The sequence below is a fragment of the Phalacrocorax aristotelis genome, unplaced genomic scaffold (genome assembly GCF_949628215.1).
Source record: "Phalacrocorax aristotelis unplaced genomic scaffold, bGulAri2.1 scaffold_130, whole genome shotgun sequence".
Taxonomy (NCBI): domain Eukaryota; kingdom Metazoa; phylum Chordata; class Aves; order Suliformes; family Phalacrocoracidae; genus Phalacrocorax; species Phalacrocorax aristotelis.
The window spans coordinates 87,446-113,429 of record NW_027441300.1 but is presented as its reverse complement, the minus strand read 5'-3'; the positions used below and the strand labels follow the sequence as shown (position 1 = coordinate 113,429).

Sequence of the window (25,984 nt, the reverse complement as noted above, 5' to 3'; positions counted from 1 at the left end):
GTCTCCAGCCTGCTCCTCATCCTTCTTTGTTGGTCTGTGTCCTGCTCTTCCCCTCTCTCTGCTGCTTTTATCTCCACCTCCGTCAGGCTCCCTGTCCTCCTCTGGCCGTCCTGTTCCCTGCCTCGTGCCTTCTCACTACACGCACACACGCCCCCCCCGCCCCCGTCCAGCCGGATGCTGCTCTTCTCTCCTCCTACTGTCCTGTGCCCTGCTCCTCACCTTTGGTGGCCTCCCCCTCTGCCCAGCAGCCCGTCGCTCCAGGAGCCAGGCGACGGACGGTCCGTTCCCTGCCAAACCGGGACAAGCGCGTGCCGTGGCTTAGCCCCAGCTGGCAACTCTGCACCAGGGAGCTGCTTGCTCACTCCACCCTCAGTGGGCTGGGGGAGAGAGCTGGAAGGGTAAAAGCGAGAAAAATCATGGGTTGAGATCAAGACGGTTTAATAGGTAAAGCAAAAGCTGTGCGTGGAAGCAAAGCAAGGAATTAATTCGCTCCTCCTTTTCGGCGGGCAGGTGTTGAGCTGTTTCTGGGAAAGCAGGGCTCTGTCATGTGTAACGGTTAGTTAGGAAGAGAAATGCCGTAGCCCCCAAGGACTCCCCCTTCTTCCCACAGTTGGAACCCGCAGTTCGGTACGGGCGTGTAGTGCACGAGCGAGCTAGGCTACGTGCCTAGGAAGCCTCATCTCGTAAGAGCGGTAAGACACCCACGTATCCTCTTTAGGTGGAGGTCGGCCTAGAGTCTGGAGCTGCAGAAGAGGCAGGGAGGAGAGGAGGGGAAAGAAGCATGTGAACGGCTAAATTGTGCCAGCAGCGCTGAGAGCGAGAGTCGCGGTGAGTCCTGGGCCAGTGGGGCCCCGTTGCCTCTCTTGTATGTCCTGGGCCCTCCCTGTCTCTCCCCCGGCCCCCTCTCTTTCCTTACCTGCTGCAAAATTATTTTTTTTTTGCACCCCCCCCGCACCTTCTTTCTCCGTCTCGCTCTGAGTGGCTCCCTGCCTCCCCGTCTTTTCAGTCCTCCCTCTCTCTTTCCTGTAGCCTGTGGCTACTTTTCCTTTCTCCGCCTCTCTCTGCCTGCAGTGGATTCCCCCTCAGTGCAGGGGCCCTTGGCAGTAGCGCAGGGAAGGAGCGGTGTGTCCAGAAGCCCCTGCGGAAGGAGAGGCTTTGGTCTGAGTCGATCTGCGGTGATAACGGTTGCTGTTTCCTCTTTCCCTCTCCCAGAGGCTGTGCTCAGGATGGGGTTGTCTGTCCTTCCTGTTCGTCTCTTCCTCTCTCTATTCCTTTGCACTGGTCCCTCTCCCTATTGTTTATTGTTTTGCTTCTCTGAACCTTTTTTTTATTCCCAGCATTTTCCCGTGACAGGAGCGGCGAAGAAGGGAGCGGAGTATCGGGGTATCTGTGGAGAGAGCATCGGGTGTTCTCCTGTCTTTGCGGGGCTGACCCTGAGGAAGTGTGGCACGTGGGTCGATAGCATGAATATATATATTTTGTGGGTGCACAAATCCTTTTCAGAGTGTCAGAGGGTAAGGGTTTTGTTCTGTTCAGCGTAAACATTGTTCTGTTTGGTGTATTTGTCGAAGACGAGAGTTTAGTGGGGGAGGAAGTCAGCTCTCTAGCTGGTTTGAGGTGGGCTATACGTGTTTGTCGGTCATCTCTCTCCTGCCAGATGTTTTGAACTAGTTGTATCTGGTTTTCCTAGGGAGTCACAAAGGGGTTTGGGGCTCCCCGGTGGCGGGTGCTGTGGCCAAAAGAGAAAGCAGGGTCACAGAGTGCTTCATTTACGGGGCTGGCCTCGGACATCTCCTGCACAAACTTCTGGTATGTAGTGATCGGGATTCGATTTCCTGAAGAAGGAGAGGATGATGGAGCTCATTATAAGAGCATAATCATTTTCTCTTCCTTTGGCAGTACGGGCACCCGAGGGCCAGCCTGCTTTTGAGGAACAGCATGAGGATGTCGGTGTCGACGCTCAGCAGTGGAAGGAAGCTTCTTTTGGAGGCCAAGAAGATGAAGTAGAGTGCGTATTTGTTGTGTTTGATTTTCATTGCGGGGATGGGGAGGGGTGGGACATGCAAAACGCGGTCCTGGGCAGGGGAGGTTTCTGATGTGGGAGGCCGTGAGAGAGATCATGGACGCTGCTGGACAGGCGTTAGAACCCGTTGCTCAGGTTGGACGGACCCGGCAGAACCACCGCACCATCTTAAGTAATGCCTGCTCACGTACTGAGATTTTAGTAGTTGCCCCCGCATCAGCTTTGGCTTTTCCTCGTCGAGCTTGTGTTTTGGCAAGAAGCGTCTTTCGTTAAGCGTTTGGGTCTAAGGGGTGTCCGTGAGGCTACGTGGTGCCCATCCCCATGAGATTTTGTGACCATCAAGTGATATTCAGCATCCATCTTATGCCCGTCTCCTGTAACTACTCTGCAGTTTTCGCTTAAGGCTTGATAGCGCAGCGTTAGCTGAGGGCGGCATTTACCCCGCTGGCCCCTCCACGCCGACGGCGTTTCCCCTGCCGGCCGCTGTCCGTTCCCTGTAACTGTGACTCTTGTCCCGGCAGAACCTTTGCCAAAGCCACCTTTGTGCTCCACAGCAGTCTGTTTTCTGTCTCGAGTATGTTTCTTTTCGGTATCCGATACCCCAGAGCTGTGTACCGTTGGCTCATGTCTCTCCTTGAGCTTCTGCGAGAAGAGAGCGCCTTCATCTGTTTTTATCGATGCGTCTCCTGGGGTGTTTTTTTGTTGTCCTTTACAATTTAGTTTTGTCCCAGCTATTGAGGTGTTAATTTAACTGCTTCATACAGTTCCCGATACGCTTGTGTATTTCCACGTTTCTTTTCATGTTTTTTGTCCTTTGAGACTGATCCAGTTCTGTTAAGGGACTGAGCGAGAGAGAGCGTTGAGGTGACTCCGAATGGTTGATGGTTTTACAGTAAATGATTGACTTTATAACCAGAGATATTTTTTGAGAAGGGGTTCTTAAAAAATTTCATTCTGCTTTGCCATTCCGCTGGCGTAGATGAGCCCCAGCCTTTTTTCGGGAGGCTCATTCTGCTCCTGGGCTTCTCTGGTACTGTTCCTTGAGTTGGTTGCAGGTTTTGAGCTGTCTAAGCTCTTTGGGTAGGTGTGTTTTGACATTCAGAGATGGGGAGGTTTCTGGCTGAGGTAAGAGATTAAGGAGCAGTCAAAGTTGAGCAGCAGATATATATTAGAAAGTACACTTGTACGAGCTTTTGTTTTTCCTTGGGTCAGTAAGTTTGTGTTGGGTGTTCAGGGGTAGCAAGATGGTCTGATAGATTGTTTTGGATTATTTGGTTTTGTGGGGGTGTTATGGTTTTGTCTGGGTTTTTTTGTTTGTGGTTTGTTGTTCTTTTGTGTGTGTGGTAGGTTTTTTTGTTTGGTTGTTTTGTTTTCCCGGAATTTTATGACTTGACCAAAGATAGAAGCTTATATTTTTTCCACCGGTTTTGCCTGTGTGTTGTGCAAGTTGTTGACGTTATCTCTCAATAGGACTGATGGTGAGATGCTGCGGTAGGGGTTAGGGTGAGTGTGTTGTACACATCTGTATATGGAGCTCTAGCCTTCCTTCAGAAAGCAGCAGGGGCGTAATGCATAGTGTGTGTCGGGTTACGGAACTGCTCGTCGCCTTTCCCGATCGCCCGCAGAGTACCACGTTGTCCCGAGAACCTTTGCAGCTTGTGGCAGGTCCCTTGTAGATTATAAGCATCAGGGCTTCTGTTATTTTGTGGGCCTGTAGAGAGCACGGAGTCTGCGGGAAGCCGGAAGGTGGGAGGTGCTCGCAGAACGCGGGGCAGAGGTGGGAAGGGCAGCTCCCGAGGAGCGGCTGACAGAGGGGCTTTAGGGGTGCAAATACAGGGCAGGAGCTGTCGGGAAGGAGTGAGGTTCCTTCCCTAACAGTTCAGGAGGAGAGGAGGGGTTTTTGAAGTCTTGGTACCGGGGGATGGTTGGGAAAGGGGTGTTTAAGTGTTAGCTAATGGCCGCGTTCTGTGTGCAAGCAGCCTCCGGTAGCCCAGTCTCCTTCCCCGTATGTGTCAGCGCGGCCACTCGAGCGTGCTGTCTGCCGAGAGGTTCTCCACCCAGCTGTTCATGGAGTCGCTCAGGAGTGAGTTACCTACAAAGGGAGTGTGTGTCACTACACCAGCCACGCCCGTTTGCTTCCCCTATTGCTTTTGGCATTTGCCCTATCGGTGTCCGCCTGTGCTTGAGTCATCTGACACGAACTGTAATTTTTGTGTGTTGCGTGGTTTGACTTTTTCTTGCAGTTCAAGTAATAGGTCTAGGGTTAAGCAGGACAATTGAGTGAGGCGTGACAGCAAAGGCGAGCAGATGGCGTCGTGTGCTGTGACGGGGCAGGCTGTGAGGTCACTCGTCTGGGATTTCTGCCTTTGGGGTCTCTGTGTTGCCGAACAAGTCAGTCAAAAGGATTTGTTTGTTTTGCGTGGTGAGCTCTTGCTTTTGGAAAGCAGTGTCTAATATCTGTGTGCCTCTCCGTATTTCCCCAGAAGTGGGCCCAGCATTGAAGGTGACGGTTCCCCAGCCATCGGGGACGGACCGAGTACGTGAGCAGGCGCCTGACGCGGCCACTGACCCGGGAGGCACGGACTGGGAGGTGAGCGGAGCCGTGTTGGCACGGTAGGGGAAAGGATGAGTCTGGAATGTGGCTGTTGGTGGAGATGCATGGCAGGGAGCCGGACACGGGAGGGAGGGGGCGAACAGAGCATCGTGAGAAGGTAGGTCAGCACGTGACAACGGAGGGGTCGTGCAGTGCGAGCACCTATGTGACTAGTTAATGAAGGGACTCACAAAACTATATGCAAAGCGGGATGTCTGCCCCGAGCTCATCGGGCAAGGTGAGCGATGAACAGGAAACCGTAGCAGCTGTTATTTTTGAGGTGTGGAATTGTTTGTGAGCGGGCGGCCGCTTCCAGGCGCAGCGGTCACCTTGTCTCTCTGGTTCTGTAGGCACCGTAGGTGGCGGCGGCCGCGACATCCAGCCTCATTAGAGCGTGGGGGAGCGGAAGTTCACGGCGCTTCCGAGGAGGCTGTTGTTGCGGAAGTGGCCGGCGTTGAGTGGTGTGACGCTGAGTGATGGCACCGCACATTTGGAGATGAAGAGTATCCGTGTGACCACAGCCCCATCCTACATAGCCTGTGTGGCCTTCTTAAAGGATGGCTTTTGAGCCCCCGGATTTGGAAGGGAAGCTGAGGGGCCGATGCTGTCTTTGTGCAGGTGGCCGGTCGGTTGGGGGAAGCGCAGGTGGGGCAGGCAAGGGTTGTAAAATCAGTGGAGGGTACCGTTCAGAGACCGGACACGTTTGGGCCGAGAGAGGTTGTGGTGTCCTTTCTGCAAAACAGAAGCATCTGCCAGGCAGGGGAGTTCCTGCCTGTGCTTGTGCTGTTGTGTGGATTTTGTAGTCTGTTCCTTACTGTACTTGGGTCTCGATGTGTCTGTTGTTCTCCGTGCTGAGCAGGCACCTAGGTAGCAATATTGAGGGTTTTGCAAGCCCTGGCTCATCGGCATAATGGTAACCGAGAGCTTCCTTTCTCGCATTTTAAGTCTACTGCATAGATTTGTCTTGTGTCTGAAATATTAGACCTTTATAGAAGGTCATCTTTTTGCGGCGGTGATTAAGGCGGCCTCAGTACTGCTGCTGAAGAGCAGTCTGAATACGCAGGGCCCTTTTCTGGGACCTGTTCCCTGCACCTGTACGTTCTGAGGTCTTTAAGAGTGGCTTGTCGCTCGTGCATCGTCCTAGTTGTGGGTATATGGTTTCATCGCAGGTGATGATGGTAGGTGACTTCTCTGCGGATGCTATAGCTTCTTCCTCGCTGCCGTATAGATCTTCTCGCCCGGTGGCATCTCTGGGCCGGAAGTCCGTCGTCTCGGTGAGAGTTTTCTTAGGTGCCTCGATCGCGTCGCTTGTAGTATTTGTGAGCGGTGTCGGTCCGTGCACGTCGATGCCTGTGTCAGAGCTGCTCCGCCTGGGGGTGTAGCAATGGTAGAGCGGGGGAAAGAATAGCAATAAGAGTATATGGTTAATGTTAATATGCGTAGACTGTTTTGGCAACGCCCGTACAACCCTCGTCGGAGCGAGTGGCCGTTGGCAGCGGGCGAGGATGGTAATTTCCGGGGTGTTTTGTGGGTGCCGAGGGGATGACCGTAGCTGTCTGGGAGAGGCAGCTAGAGTGCTAGCTGAGCAGAGGGCACCTCTCAGCTGTTCAAGCTTGTACGTGCGTGGGGCTTAGCATTTGATTGAAGGTATTTCCTTTAATGGCATGCAGTAGTTGGGCTCTAGATGGTATTCCTACGTGGAAGCAAGACCTGTGGAATGGTTAAGCTGTTGCTGTGCGTCCAGGTGACTTGTTCTATCATGCTGTTCTTGCAGAGGATGAAGATGGAGCTGTGCAGGGTGACAGAGCAGAGCTGAGTAGAGCACACTAAGGTGGCGGGTCCGTGTGCAGGATTAAAGGGAAGATGCGACTGAAGGCTATTTGAGGAGCATTTCAGGCGAGCTGGGTCGCAGTGAGGGGGCGCATGGGGCTGGTGACTTTGTTCTCTTTGCTCTCAGGAGCACAGCGCTATCCCTAGGGGCTGGCAAGGTTCTAATTGTGGGGCCGGCGCCCATCGGGTGCTTCTTTTTGCGTTACAGTTTAAAGCGTGGATCGCTCTGATGTTTGAGGAGTTTCTGGGCAGTTGTCGTCTGCGGCGTCGTTCCCAGATGCATGAACAGCTCTGCTCTGTCGCTGTCTGTTTTCAGGGAGCGTGATTTCTTTCCTGCATCCTTACATTCTTAGGTCTTGTAGCTGGGCTTCTTGTGCCTCCTCCCTCTCAGTTTTGAGAGGAACTTCTTGTCACGGGCCCTGACGCTCTTCTAATCTTTTTGGATCGCGTTAGGGCCTCCTTGCGTCACTGTCAGGGTTCTGCAGGTCTTGTTGCTGGACGAGCTCTTCCGTCCAGTTGTCTCTGTGTTTGCCGAGAGCGTTCTCTCGTCTCGGAGGCGCGCAGTTTGTAGTGTTTCTCATAGCGTTGGTGTGTGCGTTTTGTGAGTTTGGCTCGGAGCCGCCTTGCTGGCCGTGTAGAGTCGGGTAGGTGGCACAGCGATGAGAGCTTAGGGTTCATCTGTTGCTATGCCAAGGCTGTTGGGGGAAAGGTGGTACTGTCATCTCGGATGGAGTGGCCCTCCTCAGCAGGCAAGGACCGTAATCACCGTGACGTTTTGTGGGCTCGGAGGCCGTGACCGTGGCTATCTGGGAGAGGCAGCTAGAGTTCAGCTGAGCAGATTACCTCTGCAGGGTGTTCAAGCTTGTACGTGCGTAGGGCTTCATGTTTGATGTCATATGTTTGTTTTTAATGGCAGGTTATAGTCGGTGTTCAGGAACAGTTAAGGTACTGCTGTGCAACCAGGCGACTTGTTTGGTATTGGTTTTGGAGATGCCGAGGGACGAGTCGTGCAGGGCGACGGAGGGGAACTGAGGGGACCGATGTAAGCGGGTGAGTTGGTGCGTGGTGTATATAGAGGGAAGATGTGACCGATGGCTCTATGACTCCGTTGCTCCTTGCGTTTGTCTTTTGTTTCGGGTTTGAAGTAGCGTAGCAATGAGCAAAGGAGGCAAGTCGAGCAAGGCGAGTGGCGATTGGTGGGCTGAAGTAGCAGCTCTTCTGAGGTGTTGTGTTGCTGGGGAAGTTATAAGCAACGCGCGTTGTTCGGGTGTTACGGACGGCGGGCGAGCTGAACACGGCACCTGGAAGTGACGTAGGCTGGGTGGGAGGCTGTCGAGGGAAAGGGGTGCGAGACGGGGATCGGTGCGGGCAGGCTATGGCATCGGGCAGCATCTCAGGAGGTGCCTTTTCGCTTGGCTTTTTGCAGGTGCCGCTGGCAGGCTCGGAGCGGTGCTGCCGCATGCCTATGAGAGGTCTGAGAAGGTGGGGCAGTGGCCAGCATCTAAGACCAGAGAATGCTGTGGTCCGTCGTCGAGCTCTTCAGTTTTGTAGGTAACACGTGGGCCGTCTTTGGAACGGCGTATGAGCATTAGAAGTGAGCTGGGTAGTAATGAGGAAGTCACGGGGCGGTGATTTCTCACGAGCGTAACGGTAGTTTACTGTGTGTTCATACATTTGGTGCCACAAGCGATGACGGAAGCGGGGTGTGATGCTGGAATCTGTGCAGAGCAGGTGAGCCGATGGGCATGTTCGTTTTGATGAGGGGGTGCTCTGGTAGAGATCTGTGTTGACCTGTGTGATACTTATTGCTGGCCCTGGTGTTTTTTCGGTTTTTTTTTGGTTTTTTTTTTATTTTTTTTTCCACGTGATGAAGAGGCACCTGGCCACTGCGAGAATATCCTGGTTAGCTGGTGTGTTTCTTGTTGTGAAAGGATTCATAATCTGGCCCATCTGAAAGCCCCGCAGTGTGACTTTTGTTAGGAAGAGATTTTATAAAATTGAGATATTTCTTATTCAGTGAGGTTGCATTCTATGAACTTGCCATCAGAGTGCATCTCAGAGACAATGTCTTTGTCAGTAGAACTCATCAGCACAAGACTTGCAAAGTATTGCTTTTTTTTTTTAAGATAAAAAAATCAATGGTCCTTGCGGAGATCCAAGCACAGCACATACTCCAGATGTTGATGGCATTGGTAGTGCTTGGGTTCCCAGTTGTAACAGTCGAGATACCATAAAAATACGGTTCCCCTGCATGCTTCGGTACAGCCGAACGCATTAGCAGGTCTGCCGGTCCTTCTTGGTAGCCCCGTGTATTGCAACACTGGGGATTTGATTTGCGTGTTTTTTTTGTTGTGGTATGTTTTTTCCCCCAAAAAAGTAAAACTGTATCGGGGATCTCTTCACGCACCGATTCTTCTGTCATAAATGAAAGTTTAAAAAAAGCTAACAGTGTCTGATTTACGACGTGACTTGCGCTGTTTCAGCTGTAACTGCCAAGCAGATGTAGGGTACGATTTGTTAGGTGTACTTAAGCAGGTAGGTATTTGTTGTGAATATTTAATGAGGGGCGACTGAATGTTGGGGGGCGGGGGGGTTTCCTGCCGGTATTTTGAGGGAGCGCTCTTAAGTATTTTATTTCAGTCTCGCTTTCGACGCGCGTTTCCCTGGCAGTTCAGCAGCACCTCTTGGGCGGGACAGCTGGGCGGACGTCCCTCCCGACTCCGTAACACGCCAAAACCCCCCAGTCACGTTGCTGCTGTGTATTTTGGAGATAGATAATCTTATGGCGGGCGTGAACGGCTGTGCGAGTTAAATGAACGCAGAAGGAAAATGGAAAGCTTTTATAGCCTAGACGCTCATATTGGATGTGCGTAAACACGCGCCCGCCTTCTCAGCACAAAGTGAATTACTGAGACTTATTCTTAATTTTTTACGTTACTCTTTCAAGTTTGACGCTTCACTTCAGGCTTCGTGGAGCCAGGCAGCAAGACGTGCGGCGGCAGGGCGAGGGCTGTAGCTGCTGCGGTGGGTCTGTAAGCGGAGGTTCTGGTACAACTTTGCCCCGCAGCCTCACGGGGTTATCTCCCCGCAGCGGTGCCGTAAGGAAGGGATGAGACGTTTTCCAGCAGCAGCCAGAGCGTTCAGTGTTACACGAAGAATCTGTTCAAAATGGTATCGGTTAGTCTTAATACTGTTTTCAAGTGTTCCAATCACTCTAGCTTTTAAAGGATGTGTTGTGTTTTGAGATGACCTGTTTGCCTAGGATCTTGCTGCGGCTCAATTTCCTTCCTATCCCTTAGGCTGACTGAGCTCCTCCATTTTCTTCTGTGCTATTTTATTAACGTGCTGAAATATAGTTTGGGATTTCTGTTTTTCAGATGTCTTCTAAGTGTCTCGTGATGCTCAAGAGATGCCCCCCGGCCCGGGTTTGCCTGCTGGTCGTTAAGCGTGGTGAAGGTAAGGGGCCATCCCTCTGCCTGGAGGCTCCCGGCTCTGTCTCCAGCAGGTGCCCCGCAGGTGCGGCCGCAAGGGCTGCCTGGAGGGGAGAGTCGGGGCCCCCAGGGACCGGGGCTGTTTGTTGCCCCAGGGAGCCCGTCCCAGAGCGGTAACAGAGGGGGAGCATGGCCGAGCAGAGCCTGAGAGAGATGTGACACTGTCCTCTGGCACGCTCCCGCTCCGCTGTGGGGTGGCCGCCAGCCTGCGGACAGGGGCTGGGGGGGCTGCCCCACCTTTTAGATATTAGCAGAGCTCCCCTTTTTTGGGGGGGTGGGTGGGGTGGGTGTGTGTACCTTTGTAAATGACACTATTAATGAGCTGCAGGTTGGAGCAGATTCCCTTGTTTAGTGCCCTTCTTGGGGTTGAATCACAGATTCTTAGGTTGGAAGGGACCTCAGGGATCACCTAGTCCAACCTTACTATAATAAAATAGGGGGAGTCCTGGGCGGGTGATGATGTCATGCAGGGCACCCCAGTGTCAATGGGGGAGCTGATAATGCATCAGAGGAGCAGGTCAGTGTGTGTGGGTCATCTAGGGGTTCCCCCCCCTCAAAAAGGGGGGTTGTAGCCCAAAAATGCCAGAAAATTCAGGGGGCTATTAAGAAAAATATTTTAAGAAGCAAACGTGGGTGTGAGGCACTGAATTAGAGAAAACCTCTTATTTTATATATATTGAAAAGTATTATTACTTTATAGATGTATAAAGGGATTTTAGGATAGAAAGAATTCTACATTGAGATACGGGATTTTAAAATACAAAAGTAACTCGCCTGTCTACATACATTTAAAATAAAAAATAAAGGCGTTTAAAATGAAGAAAAAGGATTTATGAAGGAATTCAAAATAGAAGGAAGTCTGACTAGAGCGAGCATCTACACTTACTGTGTATTACATAGTCTAAGTAGATGTCTAAATAGAGAAGTTGAAAAAGATTCAAGTGTCAGAAAAGTATAAGTAAGCAGATAGCTAGTCTAAATAGGTGTTCTATGTATGTATTGATATGTAAGTCTAAACAGGTATGTGGAAATAGCTATTCTGTGTAAGTGTAAATAGTCTAAATAGATATGTGTAAAATATATGTATTCCATAAGCATATGGATGTGTAAGTACACACATAAGTGTAAATGTCTATGCTATATAAGGTTTTTAAAATGCAAAGAAACCCTATTTATACATAGGATTTATAAATTGGACAACGCCCCTCAACTCCCCCCATCAACTGAAGATACAAATGTGCTTTCAAATGCTGCCCCTCTCGCCTTCTCCTTTTCCTATCCCAGTGTGGGCCTGATTCCCCCAAATGGGGATTTTCCCCTATGGGGCTGCATATGCGGAGTGGGAGCTGCTGCCAGGGTACAAAAGAACCCCAAACCTTTTGAGTCTGGGTCTGCAGTGGTGGGGGGTGGTGGAACCAAAGCAAACTGGAAGAGTCAACTCCAGGTGGATTTGTGCAGCTGGAAAGCAAGAAAATGGCTGGGGGCTATGAAAGGGGGAAGGGGCTCTTAAGATGCAAACCCAGAAGTTAACTGTTCTATCTCTGAATGCTTATCCAGCTGAAAGTTAATTGTTGCGGAACGCTTGTCTAGCCACTGTGTAAAATAATTAGCAAGGAGGCCTGGAATCCACTTGCGAAGGACAAATTCCTGAGAAGGATGGAAAATTGTCTAAAGAACCAGGTAAAACAGTAGTTTAGACAAGTGTCAAGAGATAACTGAGTCTGCGCAAAACCAAAAGGTTACTAGCGGTGATGAAGAGGAGCCAGCAGCCTTCATCTTTACTACCCCCGATCACCACCACGAGGAGGCACTGCGCAAGCTCAGTTGGGAAAGATTTATGGAAACTACTTTTTTGGCTAATTTTAATACGACGTGGGGAAAGGTCATGCATATCTATAGGCGTATTGGGAAATTGTATGTATCTGTAATGCTTTACTATATAAATGGAAGACAAACTATCACACAGGTGCGCATGACTTTGGTGGGACTACCCCCCGTGCTGCCCAGCACTGAATAAACATACCTACTTCACAATCTTACAGATTGTGGAGTCCGCTTTCCGCACATCAGGTAGGTGGGCTGGGGAGTGACAAAACAAACACACACCACAAAAAAAAAAACCTACAAAAAACTCCAAATGAAGAAAACCCATGGACCAGCCACTCTCATCCACAAAACATAAACTGAAAATCAGCAATTCTTGTGGTTCAAAAACACAAACCCCCCCACTTTATACAATGTTTTTGAAAAAAAAACCCCAATTTTTATATTATTAAAAAAAAAAGGACTCAAAACACAAATCCCCAAGAAACCCAGCAAAATGGAAAACAACACAACCCAAGGATAAAAAAAAAACCCTCCAAAGCAATAATTGACCAACCCAACCCTATAAAAAAAAAAACTATGAAAATCCTGTTTTGGGGATTACTAGGTGTGAAACACCTGCATTTGGAAGGGCATTTCTGGGGCTTGTCTGGAATGGATTCTCCGCAGTGGGTCAGTTATCTGGAGCGGATCATCATCTGCAGGTTATCCCAGGTGAGTTGCCCGTTGTGGATTATCCTGGGGGGACCCCCTGGTGTCAGTCATCCCCATGCATGTTCCCCATGGAGTGTCTGCCCAGACATTCCCCCATCCAGCAGTGTCTGTCTCCTCCCCCACCCTTCCTCTCCATGTGTCTGTGCCCTCCCTTCCACTGAAATGGGCCTCCTGCATGAGGTTTTCTCCTGTGTGGGTTTTTTCTTGGTGACATGCCCTCACTTACCCTGGCCTCCTGTTCTGTGCTTGCTGAAGCCTTGTGCTTATGCAGGATGAGCAGAGCAGGGTCCTGGCAGTGCAGAGGCGAGGCGAGGTGCTGACAAGCCAATGAAGGCCAAGGCTCAGCAGTGCACAACTCCTTTGCAGGTCAGCCACTGGCATCTGGTCTGCCTGGCTGCCCTGTGCCCTGACGCACAGCTCCCCCCATCACCCCAAGCAGCCTGCCTTCAGAAGGGCAGCTGTGTTCCCCTGATTTAGGTTTGACACTTTGGGCTTCATTGAGTAAGCATGATGTGCAGCAGCAGCAGTGAAAGAGCTGTAGCCGTGGTGGGGAATCGGTAAGCATAGGTTCTTGGTACGCTATAGCATTGCCCTGCAGTCTCATAGGGTTATCTCCCTGCGGCAGTGCCGTAAGGAAGGGATGAGGCTTTTTCTAACACCAGCAAGAATCTTTAGTGTGGTACCATTTTGGTCAGATTTTTAGTATAAATAGCTGTTAATAGTTTTTTAAGTGTTCTACTCACTTAAGCTGTAAAGGATATGTTGTGTTTCAAGCTGATTCATTTACTTAGAAACCTCCTTTGACTGAACTGATAGACTATGCCTTAGGCTGACAACAGTTTGTATTTTCATCTGCTCCCATTTTTTTAATATGGTGACATATAGTTAGATTTTTGTTTTTCCAACATCTTGATGAAAGCATCTCGGTATGCTCAGTAAATACGTCCCCACCCATGCTTGCTTCCTGTTACTCGGGGCACACTAATGTCACTATGGGTGGGGAAATGATGCAGCAGAGCAGCAGGTGAGGGGGGATGGTGCGTGAGGGATTTTAGATGGTGGTCAGTGTAGGGCCACAGTGGAAGAATCACAAGCTGAACACAGCTGTGAGAACGCAACCTCCAAGGGGGGAAGTGGGAGGAATGTCATTGCACAATATGTTGTTGCAACCCCAGAACCGCCGTTAGCTGGCAGAGCACGTACCCGGCAGGTCTTGTTGCATGTGCCGGCCACGCGTGCGGCAATGTCTAGGCAGTACTTTTGCCTTGAATCTGCTGAGGGTATAAAAAGGGGCGTCTCAAAGCAGAGCGGGGGGGAGACAGAGCACGCTCTGGGAACCACAGGGGACACCCTGAAGGTGCCACGCCTACCTCCCTTCTCCACGATGACCTTGCTCACGGTCACCCTCCTGCTCGGCGGTGTCTCGGGCATAGTCAGGTTGGTCAGACTCCGATGAGGGGAAAACAATATGCTAGTAACTGCTTCTGCAAGGCTCTAACAGAGCAATAAATACTGTTGTGCTTTTGAAATATCATATGTTGGGTGAATTTTGTGCATAGGAATCCTGCTAACCTGTTACAGATGGGGGTGTAATGGGGGGTCCCTCCCCAAAGAGTCGTGGGGGGATTATTACATATTATAAACTATAAGTATGGGTGTGTGACATTGCAATAAAGGAAAAGGGTTTTTTTTCTATTTTGAATTCCTTCCTCTATATAGAGTTTAAAATGCACAAAAAAATTATGTCTATACAAGTTTTTTATATTTTAAGAGCCTGTACATGTTTCTCCTTTAAAATAAACTTTTTACCTACTGTATAGTACAAAGAACTTGGAATATAAAAAATTTAAAGTTTTTTCTTTATTTATAAGTTAATATTGGTTTTCAAAATATATAAGAAGTCGTCTGCCTGGATAAAGCTATCTGAATTTAGTGTGTGTTCTATAATAAGCCTACCGCAGGGTCACAGGTTGGAAGGTTCTCAGGGATCATCTAGTCCAACCCTTCTGTTAGATATTCTATGTAATCTAAATAAAGATAATAAAATAAGTGTAAACAGGTATAGAGATAAGTAGATATCTCAGTCTAAATAGAGAAGTGTAAAATTAGTGATGATATATGTAAGTTTAAACAGATAGCTAAATAGAAGTTCTGATAAAAGTGTTGATCGGTATGTCTAAATAGATGCATAAATATTCTATAGATGTATATAGATATAGTCACAATAGATAATATCTGTTTACACTAAGTTATCAAACATCTATGTATTCCCTGAATATACATATATTTAGGTAGATACTTCAGTGTTAAAATATCTGCTATATAGGGTTTTTACAACACTAAGAAAAACACTATTTATAGAACGGTTTCAGAAGCTCAACCCCCCCCTTCATACGTACTGAAGTTATAAAAGCGCTTTCTAAAGCTGCCCCTTATCCCTTTTCCGCTCCAAGTCAGGGCCCATCCTCCCAGTTGGTGACTTGCTCCTGCAGGGCTGCGCTTGCAGAGCGAGAGCTGCTGCCACAGCACTAATGCATCCCCAAATCCCCGATTCTGGTCCACCTACCTCTCTGGTGCCCCAAAAGTTGTTGCTCTTTTGCCAGTTCTGCCCTGTACGCTTCACCTCTTTGTTTCTGGTTCCCATGTGCCTTGTTCCAGCTCTTTCCTCTGTCCTTCCTCCCTATTTATTCTTTTTCCTCTGTCACACTGCTTTTGGGTGCTGACCCTGGTAGCCAGCTCACTGCAACCATATCTGACGCGTGTGAAGGGACAAGGCTTCGCTGCTTCCTGCGCATTCCCAGATGCGTTTGCAGCCCCTGGGCTTCGGGGTGAGTGGCTGCAGCTGGGTCCAAGGGAGAAGATGATGTGCTGTTGGATGCAGCTGGTGAGTCCGAGGACAGGGCTGGCCCTGCTGTGCCAAGGGGCTCTAGCTGGGGAGAGGGCTGCCTGGACACTCCTGCCTGCAGGAGCTGGCTGAGGAGTGAAAGGAAGGGTGTTCCACAGGCAGGTGCCTCCAGCAAGGAACAGCGTGTCGTTGAGCAAGGAAGGATCCATCCCGGCCAGAGAACGCCACCAGCACAAGGTAACAGGATATCAGCAGCTCTGTTGGCTATGTGCGTTGGCCCCCGTGTGTCCAGGAAACACGGTCGGAGAGGAGTCTCGGGGCACCCGCCTCCTGCTCCGGGAGGGGCATGGTTTGGGCAGCCAGCACTGTGGAGGGGGAAGGGGCAGAGGGAGAGAGAGAAACCTCAGGGCTGTGAAGGTGTCCTGCCCACAACAGGAGCTGCAGTGAGTCGCACAGCTCCTCCCATGCATCTGGGCCTATCCCTGCTATGCTTTTCCCAGTGTCTGTCTGCCTCCTTGCCTGTCCCTGCCTCTGTCTCCTTCTCAGGCTGCACAGCTCACCAAAGCTTTTTGGTCTTCTGCCAACACTGCCCTGCACCCCATCGCCTTCTATGTGTCCTTTCTATACCTCTCCTTTTCTGGCTCCACTCCTGCTATTTTTTTCTTCCCTATTACTTGTAAAAATTGCATTTCTAGGTCTGCCTCTACCCAGCGACCTATCTCCATTTCAGTGACTGACTCTGCTCTGCCCCGGCTTGCTCTTCCTACATCCTTTCTCTGTGGCCATCTATCTGTCTCCCTCTCTTGATATTTAACTTCTACCCACATGGCCAGAACCCCGTTGATTTTTACATTTGTGCTGTCTGTCTACGTTCAGTTCCGCGTCCACGTTTGTTTCTTCCTGCCTGTCCTCAACTAAATCACTTTTCCAATTTTGTTTGTCTTCATTGATTTAGTTTGCGGTCCCTATTTCTTACTTTTTCCTGTCTGACCCTTACTCCATTGCTTTTAAAATTCTCTTTCTAGGTTTAGTTTTACGAAGCTGCCAATCCCTAATTTTAAGGGTTATTTGTTGCTCATGCACCCCATTGCTTTTAAAATATTTTATCAAGGTGACTTTTTTTTATAGAGTTAATAAGGTTGGAAAAGGCCTGTGATATCATTGAGTCCAATCATCAACCCAACACTACCGTGCCTCCTAAAGCACGTCCTAAAGTGCCACATACACGCATCTTTTGAATGCCTCCAGGGAGGGCAACTGCCCCACCTCTCTGGACAGCCTGTTCCAATACCTGACGACTCTTCGGGTAAAGAAATTTTTCCTAATACCCTATCTGATCATTCCCTGATGGAACTCGACACCATTTCCTCTTGTCCAATCGCTAGCTCTTTGGGAAAAGGAACCTACACCCAGTTTACTACAACCTCCTCTGAGCCTCCTCTTCTGCAGACTTAAACAACCCCAGTTCCCTCAGCCGCTCTTCATAAGACTTGTTTTCCAGACCCTTCCCCAAGCTTTGTTGCCCTTCTCTGGACATACTCCAACTACTCACTGTCCTTTTTGTACTGAAGGGCCCGAAAGGGAACACGATACTCAAGGTGCGGCCTCACCAGTGCCAAGTCAGGGGTACGATCACTTCCCTACTCCTGCTGGCCACGCTATTTCTGATACAAGGCAGGACCCCATCGGCCTCCTTGCCAACCCAGGCAGACCACCGCCTCACGTTCAGCCGGCTGTCAAACGGCACCCCCGGGTCCTTCTCTGCCGCACAGTTTTCCAGCCGCTCTTCCCCAAGCCTGTAGCATTGCATAGGGTCGTTGTGACCCGAGCACAGGACCCGGCACTCAGCCTTGTTAATTCTCATAGAGTTGACGTCAGGCCATGGGTCCAGCCTGTCCAGATCCCTCTGCAGAGCCTTCCTACCCTCGAGCAGATGAACACTCCCGCCCAACTTGGTATCATCTGCAAACTTACTGAAGGCACACTGTCCCCTCATTCAGAGCATTGATATAGACATGGAACAAGACTAGTCCTAAAGTTGACCCCTGGGGAACAGCGCTCATGACCAGCCACAAATTTGGTTTAACCTCTGTCACCACTACTCTTTGGGCTCAGCCATCCAGCTAGTTTTGTACTCAAGGAGTACACCTGTCCAAGCTAGGAACCACCAGCTTCTCCAGGAGAATGCTGTGGGAGACAGTGTCAAAGGCTTTACTGAAGTACAGGTAGATAACATCCACGGCCCTTCCCTCATCCACTAGGTGGGTCACCTGGTCATAGAAGAAGACTGGGTTGGTCAGGCAGAACCTGCGGTGTCTGGGCCTGATCCCCTGGTCATCCTGTACATGCCTGGTGAGCGCACTGAAGGTGAACCATTACTACCCTGGTGATAAACAGCCAGTCTACTAGAGACTGAGGCCAAGAAGGCCTCAAGTACCTCAGTCTAGTCCTCAGTGGCAGCATTCCCCACCCCGGCCCCCAGTAGAGGCTGGAGAGTCTCTTTGGCTCTCTTTCTGTTAGCATATATGTAAAAGCATGTTTTGTCATCTCTAATAACAGTGGCCAGTTGAGTTCTAGCTGGGCTTTTGCCTTCCTGGTTTGCATAACAAGCTCTGTGTTCTGTTCCTGACTTGCCTACCCATTCTTCAAAAGCAGTAAACTCTCCTTTCCCTGCCCCCCCGAGCCACCACAAAAGCTCTCTGTTCAGCCAGGCCTGTCATCTTCCTGCCCGTTTGTCTTACTGCACACAGGGACAACCTGGTTCTGCACCTTCCAGATTTCCTTCTTCAACGTCCAGCCTTCCAGGACCCCTTAGCCCTTCAGGACTTCATCCCAAGGAACCCTTTCAACCAGTGTCCCAAAGAGTCCAAAGCCTGCCCTCCGCAAGTCCACAGTATATATTTTGCCAGCCCCCCCTTCCTTATTTTGCCAGGCATCAGGAATTCTATCAGGGTGCAGTTGCTAGGCGCAAAATGGCTTCCAACCCCCACATCTCCCACCAGTCCTTCTGTTTCTAAAGAGCAGGTCAGTCGAGGCACCTCCCCAGTAGGCTCATTTACCAGCTGCATCAGGAAGTTACCTTCCACGTGCTCCATGAACCTCCTAGACAGTTTCCTCTGCTGCGTTTTCTTTCCAGCAGACATCTGGTAAGTTCAAGTGCCCCATGAGAATAAGGGGTAGCAACTGGGAGAGTTCTGCCAGCTGCCTGTAGAATTCTTCAGCTACTTCTTCATTGCAGTCAGGTGGTCTACAGCAGACCCCCAGCTGGATATCTGCCTCATTGGCCTTTCCCCTCATCCTTACCCATAAGCCGTCAACCTCATCCTCCCAATCATTGAGCTCTCTACAACCAAAACACTACCTAACGTACAGAGCCACCCCACCACATCTCCTTCCTTGCCTAACCCTTTGTAAGAGATTAGAGCCATCCATCGCAGCACTCGAATTGTACGAGGCATCCCACCGCATCTGGTGAGAAACCGTACTAGGAGCAGCTAAAGTCACTTGGTTTATTAAGCCTAGAGACAGGGAGACCTCATCTCAGTCTGCAGCTTCCTCACAAGGGGTGGAGGAGGCACAGGCGCCGATCATTTTTCTCCGGTGACCAACAATAGGACCTGAGGGAACGGCAGGAGGATGGGCCAGGGGAGGTTTAGGGTGGGTATTAGGAAAAGTTTTTTCACTCAGAGGGCCACGGAACAGGCTCCCCAGGGAAGCAGGCACAGCACCAAGCCTGACAATAATCAAGTAGCACTAGGGCAACACCATCAGAGGCATGGGGTGAATTTGGGGCTGTCCTGTGCAGGGAAAGGAGTTGGACTCTAATCCTCGTGGGTCCCTTCTGACCCAGAACATTCTATGATTCTGCGATGTCTGCGATGGCAAGAAAATCAAAGCTATCCCGCTGCACAACAGCTTCTATCTCCTGCCTTACGGCATCTATGCTGCGTGCATCGGGGTAGACCTGCTCAAGGTGGGATATTGATTTCACCCTCGAGCTCGGCATGCCGCCCCTAGGCTCTTCTTTAGCGAGCCTGGCTATATCCCTTCCCCTCCAAGTCTCCCTTAAAGCCGCCTCCCCGAGCCCTGCAAATTCCCAAGGAAGAATGCTTTTCCCCCTTTGAGATAGATGAACTCCTTATTCAATCCCTTTTAATTTTTTTCCAGTGGTACCCTAACCACCCTTGCATTTATCGTGTTCTTTTTGTGTACTATTATCACCTTTACTGTGGTCATTTGTTCATTTTCAGCTCTTTCCTTAGCACCATCGCTTTTAAAATTTTATGTCTGTGTTTTATTTCTATTACTATTTTTTAGTTGTTATTGTCTCTTAATCCCTCGGCTTTTAAACTTTCCTACTTTTGTCTCGTTCGCCGGTGTTACTTCTCAATTATTTTTCATAGCGCTCTCGCTTTTTACATTTCCTTTTCACGTCTGTTTTGGGTCACTGTCCTTATTGCATAAGATTGTCTTTATTTCCTAATACGCACTGCTGGCTAGGCTTTCTTTCTACAGCAACCTCAGTTCTCTTTGCTGTCTTTGCAAAATTATTTCTCATCTCTCTTTAGCGCCCTTGCTTTTTCCATTTCCTTTCTACCTCCCTTCTAGGTTACAGTCTCTGTTTTAATTTTTTCTTTTATTTCCCTACAAGCCCTTCCTTTTTAAATGTTATTTATAAGTTAACTCGCATTCCTTTGGAAGTTTAAAAAGTTATTTCTTCTATTTCACTAATGACCTTGCTTTTTCCACTTAATTTCTACATTTCCATTTTACTTGACCGTTGCTATTTTTAATTTTTTCCCTCATTTCTTGAATCGTATTTTCCTCTAAAATTTTGTACAATTTTATCTGGTGTCTTTGTTTTAGTTATTTCTTGTCCTTAGTAGCAGTACCTTTGCTGTTATAATATTTTTCTATTTTCCATCCCTATTATTAATAGTTTGCTCTAGGTTTCCCTAATCCCTGACACTTTTTAGATTTCTTCCTTTAGCCCGTTTCCTGTGCTTATTTTGCTCTGTTTTCTTTCAAGTATATGTCTTCCCTTAACACCATCACTTCACCAGTTTTCTTCATCCATCTGTTTGCTGTCCCTATGTTTTAAATTTTATCTTTAGTTCCATAATCCCCCTTGCTTTTTAAACCTTTTCTATGCCAATTTTTCTCCCTTTGCTGTCTTTTTAAAATTATTTCTTCTCTTCCCTTAGCGTCACAGCTTTTAAAATTTGCTGTCTCTTTTAGATGGCTGTCCCTATCTATTTTTGCCCTTCCTTTTCCTAATCTCTTGCTTCCTAAATGTTCTGTCTACTTTTATTCCCTTTGCTGTTTCTCAGAATTATTTCTTGTCTTTCATTAGTACTGCTGCATTTTAACTTTCTTTCCGCTCCCGTTTCAGTTTCCTGTCCGTCTTTTCATTTTTCTCTTTGTTTTTCTAACATCCCGCACTTGATTTTTTTTTTTCCCCTACATCTTCAAGTCACTTGGCCTTTGGTGTTTTATGTTTTTCCCTATTTCTTTACTATCAGTTTTTAACTCCTCTGCCTAATGTTATCCATTGGCTGTATTAACACTTGAATAATTTCTTGTCTTTTGTTAGTGTCGCAGCTTTTAAAATGTCATCTTTTACCTCATAGGCCTTTTACCTCACAGTCTTAGACGTTCCCCAGCAGCACATTGTTGTCACAATCGCACCTCTCCAAGACATCTGTTCCCAAAAAAGAGCAATCTTTTTCTTTTCTATGCCATCTAGGATGCCTCCCGAGACCTTCCCTGTGCTCCACAGCATTTTGGTAGCATTTACTCTCCTTTTCAATCTCTTATCCCGCGAGCCTTTTGTGACCCCTCCGCTCCCAGTCACCGTGTGTCCAGAGAGCCCCTTTTCGTCCCACAACCCTGTTTTAGCTCAGTAGCAGGCTTTGGTCTTCCCTTGTTATCTCTGAACCCAGTCTTCGGGTTTGCTTGTGCCTCGGAGCGCTCTTAGCATACCGTCTGCTGACTACGGTACCTCCAGCCGGTCCCCAGCTCCTGAGGAGATCTGTAATCTGGTCACACCCCTCCAGACCGTATCCTCCTTTCCCAGAGCATTCTTTTGTCTCTGCGCCTCACCCAGGACCCCTCAGGGCGCCGCAACACCTACCGGCCCCTTTGAGGTCACATTCTGCGCACTTTTAGCTTTGCCGTGGCACTCACACCCCTCTCTCACCATCTGAAGATTTTCTGAGTCTGTATATGCTGCGCACAGCAGTCATTCTGTCCTTTCTTCCTTCTGTTTGTGCCTCTATTTGTTCCCTGGCTTTCTCATGTTGCGTTTACTGAACTCAGATGCCCTCTGGATGTAATTGTCACATCCCCAAATACTTTTCTGTCTCTCTGCCTTCCTCAGGACATCTTCTATCCTAGTCACAGTCCTTTCCTAGACTCTCCTCAGGCTCCAGCTCCAAGGCTGCTTTGGTGTCTTGGGCTCCCTCGGGACTCCTCTGCTCCATTTGCTGAGTTCCCATGAGACATCCCCTCATAGAGATAGCCCAGGGCCCTGTTCTAGCTCAGAAGGGCACTTTTCACTCCTCTTTACCCTCCAGCTCTATTCCTGAGTCGGTATCTGTTACCCCGATCACTTTTTTCTTTCCTCAATTCTTTGCCGCCCCCCGTTCCAGCTCCCCCGAGAATATCTGTTAGTTTGGTCAATTCCCTTTTGAGCTTCCTGCATTCTCACCACTGCTTTAGTTTCTCTGGTCCATTACAAACTATTCCTATCCCTGTGACAACGCCTCTTGTTCTGCCAGAACCTTTCCTAAAGCCATCTTTGTACTCCGCAGTAATTAATCTGTTTTCTGTCTTATAGTATGTTTCTCTTTGCTATCTGGTACCCCAAAAATATCTACGGGTGGCTCTGATCTTCTCTTGAGATTCTTGGAGAATCAATAGCCTGGATCTATTTTTAGCAACACATGTCTCAATGAGTTTTTATTACACTTCCCCTTTTATTCTTTATTTAGCTGCTTATATGCTCATTAGGACACTTCATATAACTTTTGATACCGCTCCTGTATTTCCCTTTTTAAATTTTTGTCCTTTGAGACTGCTATCAGTCTCTTAAGGAAATCAGAGTGTCAAAATTACTCTGAATTATCAGTGATTTATAGAAAATAATTTCATTTGAACCAGAGATTTAATTCACTTTGCCATTCAGTCATATCTAGACTATAGCTCTGCTAGTATGTAGATAGTATGTGTGGTTTTGCTAGAAATGAACCATAATTGTATAACTCTTCTGTTTTACAGAAAAGTAAAACATACAACTAATGGTCATAATAGTGCTATTATAATCCAGGAGGTGCTCTTCTATATAAATTAGTAAGACATCGTTTTTCCCTGTATACATCCTAGGAAAATGAAGTTTAATTTCTTACCTGGCCACATTGCTGATGCAATACATGTAGGTGAAGAAAAACAAATAGTAGTACAATTACAGTAAGAACCACTCTTTTTGTCTTTTTCCATGCTGTTAACATAAAGCACTTGAGAAAACTCCCTGCTGTTCCTTCAGCTGCCTTTATACCCTGTGGTGGTTCACCCCTCCCCTTTCCCAGGTGATTGTGGGAAGGTTGGTGGGCAGGGCCCGGGGTATATGAGCCACAGCCTCTGGTGAGGGAGCTCCCTTCCCTCCTGGCTTTCTCCAGTGTGGGTGCTTTGGTGTTCCTGTACTTAATTGTAAGTTTTGAGCTGTTTAAATATTTTTGGATAGGTATGTTTTGATATTTAAAGACATGCAGATGCTTGTGAGAGGTAAGGCTTTTAGAACTCAATAAGGGTTGGTGGCATTTAAATTTGAAAGATCATTTGTGTCTAAACTTATATGTTTTTCCTTATTTAATACTGCATTGGAGGTTCAGGTGTGGTAAGATGGCTTGATAGTATGTTGTTCTGTTATTTTTTTCTTTTTAGTTTTGAGTATGTTTCTTTTTATTATTGGAATTCTCTATTGAATCAAAATTATTTTCATAAACTCTCTTGCGTAATCTAGAAGGTGTTGACATTAACTGTTAAGGGTATTGATAAGATGTGGTAGGGGTTAGGGTGAGTGTTCTGTATGCATTTATGTATGGGAATTTATATATGCAGTTTCTTTAAGAAAAGAAGAGCAATACAAGTGTATAGTTAATATCAATAGACTTCTGTAAAACCCTGTGTAGGCTTGTGCAGAGCCAATAGCCAAAAGCAATGGGAAAGGTCAGTAACTTTAGTAGTATTTTGTAGATGTTAAGAAGATGACTGTAGCTGGCAGCTAGAGTGTTAGCTGAGAGTACATGCTAACGGTCTTCAGGTTTGTACGTGTATAGGGTGTAATGCTTGAGTTAACGTATGTGCTTTAATGGCAGGTGGTAGTTGGGCTCTACATGGTATTCCTACATGAGAGCAAGACCTATGGATCATTTAAGCTATTTCTGTGCATCCAGGTGACTTCTACCATGTCCTTTTTTTCCAGAGGCAGAGGAGGAGTTGTTCAGGGTGACATAGGAAAGCCGAGGAAATCCTGTAAGAAGGTAGGACGGTGTGTGGTATATAGAAGGAACATGTGACTGATGGCTGAATGACTCTGCAGTGTGTTTTGGGGAGTTAGAAGGCAGTAAGGAATGAGCCAAGTGTGAGCTGGACACAGGAGGGGAGTTGAGCTAGGTGATTGGTGTGCTGAAGTAGCGGTTCTTTCTGAGGTGTTGTGTTGATAGCGAAGGTAAAAGTGACCTCTGTTACTTGTGTGTTACAGATAATGGGTGAGCCTCAAAGTGGCAGCTGGAACTGACAGAGGCTGGGCAGGCAAGCTGTCAAAGAAAAGATGTGTGAGAATGGGATTCGGCGTGGGTAGGTTGCTGTTCTGGGTAATATCGTAGCATGTATCTTGTTTCTTAAGTTTTTGCACGTTCCATGTAGGCTTTGCGGGAGAGACACAATGTGGTGATGAGACTTCAGAGAAGGCTATGGTGAGCGGTGACGGGTGGGCTGAAGCGTAGCGATTCGTCCTGAGGGGTCGCGTCACAGGTGGTTGCGAGCAACATGCGTTTGGCTCTTGCAGGTGGTGGGCGAGCCTCAAGACGGCAACCGGATCTGATGGAGGCTAGGCAGGTGAGCTGTCGAGGAAAAGGTGCGTGTCTGAGATGTCTGAGATGGGGGGGTGGTGGTGTTTGTGCAGGTATCCTGAGACTCCCGCAGCACCCGAGCGGGTCCTTTTTTGCTTGGGTTCTTGCAGGTGCTGCACGCAGGCTTCGGAGGGGAGACGCCGCGTGCCGACGAGAGGTCCGAGAGGTGAGGGGCTTGAAGGCCAGGCGGCTGTTTGAGAGCAAGGTGTCGTACGGCCACTCAGTTGAAGCGTTTGTCTCTGGTTTTGCAGGTTGTGCGCCGGCTGCCTTTGGGCCTGGATGCGCGTTTGAGGTGAGCTGGGTCGCAGAGGGGAGGGGCGCGGGGCTGGTGTGGTTCGTTCTTCGTTTTTTGGCGGAGCGACGGTAACTTTGTGTGCCCTGTGGTATCTCTAGGGGCCGCAGGGGATGGCGTTCGTCCTCGTCCGGAACGGGCACGGAGCAGCCGGGTGAGCGGAGCAGCCGGGCGCGCGTGAGGTGGGGGGCGTTGCGGGGGTGGGTCCTTGTGGAGTGATGGGATGCCGGCTGACAGGGCTGCTGTGTGTGTATTGTTGTTGTTTTTGTTTAGGTGATGAAAAGGCACCTGGCCCGTGGAGGACCGATGCAGTGGGCTGACCGTGCGCTTGTTCTTCTGAAGGATGGGTGGACTGAGACTCTCGGCCCCTTGAAAGCTAAGTTGAGGCAACGGTGCTGGGGAAGGGGTTGGGGGAGGCAGGGGTTTTAAGGATGGTGCAGCGGAGCGGGCTGTCCGGGAAGCGGTCCCCTTTGAGAGCAGGGAAAAGGAGCGGGTTCCTCTTCAATGTGACGGGAACGTGTGCCGGGCAGGGCGGTTCCAGGCTGTGTGCGTTATTGTGCAGTGTGTGTGTTTCGTGTTGGGTGTCTCCGACCTTCCTCGGGTCTCGGTTGCTGTCTTTGTTCTTTAGGAGCCAGGCAGGTGCCTCGGCAGCGTTAGTAGGGCCCGGCGAGGCCCTAGTCGTGGGCTCGGCGCCCGTCGGGCGCTTCTCTTTTGGCGTCGCAAGCTTCGGGCGTGGATCGTTTTGGCGTCTCGGACGGTCGTCTTGGGCGGCGTCGTTCCCGGCTGCATGAGCAGCGCCGCTCTGTCGCTGTGAGTTTTTTGGGACTGGCGTTTCTTCCTTGCATCCTTAGGCGGTTAGGTCTTGAAGCTGGGCTGCTTGCACGTCCGTCGTCTCGGTTGTGAGAGGAAGCTCTTGTCACGGGCCGCGAAGCTGTCGGCGTGCTCTGGCGTTGCCGTAGGGCCTGCCGACGTCACCGTCGGGGTCCCGCAGGCGGTCTTGCCGGACGGGGGGTTTCCGTCTGGGTGTCGTCGTTCTCTCCGAGAGCTGCCTCTCATCCTTCGGGGCGCGTGGCCTGTAGCGTTCTGTGTAGCGTTGTTCTGTGTTTGTCTTGGAGCCGCCCTGCCCGGGGATGTAGAGTCAGGGCAAGGCGGGTGGTGCTGGCATCTAGGGATGCGCCCAGGCTGTGGCGGGGGTGGGGGGGAAGGAATTTTGCAGCCGTCTTGGATCGACTGGCTGTTGT

The 25,984-nt window shown here is 49.2% G+C and overlaps 1 long non-coding RNA gene across 1 annotated transcript; it reads left to right on the top strand.

Annotated features, from left to right (window-relative positions):
- The first annotated feature begins 1,197 nt into the window (after positions 1 to 1,197).
- On the top strand, positions 1,198 to 24,144 carry LOC142051315 (uncharacterized). Its single transcript, XR_012658409.1, has 6 exons — positions 1,198 to 1,809; positions 1,900 to 2,003; positions 7,873 to 7,997; positions 9,824 to 9,902; positions 23,803 to 23,860; positions 24,082 to 24,144. It is a non-coding gene; the product is annotated as an uncharacterized LOC142051315 (long non-coding RNA).
- The last annotated feature ends 1,840 nt before the right edge of the window (positions 24,145 to 25,984 follow it).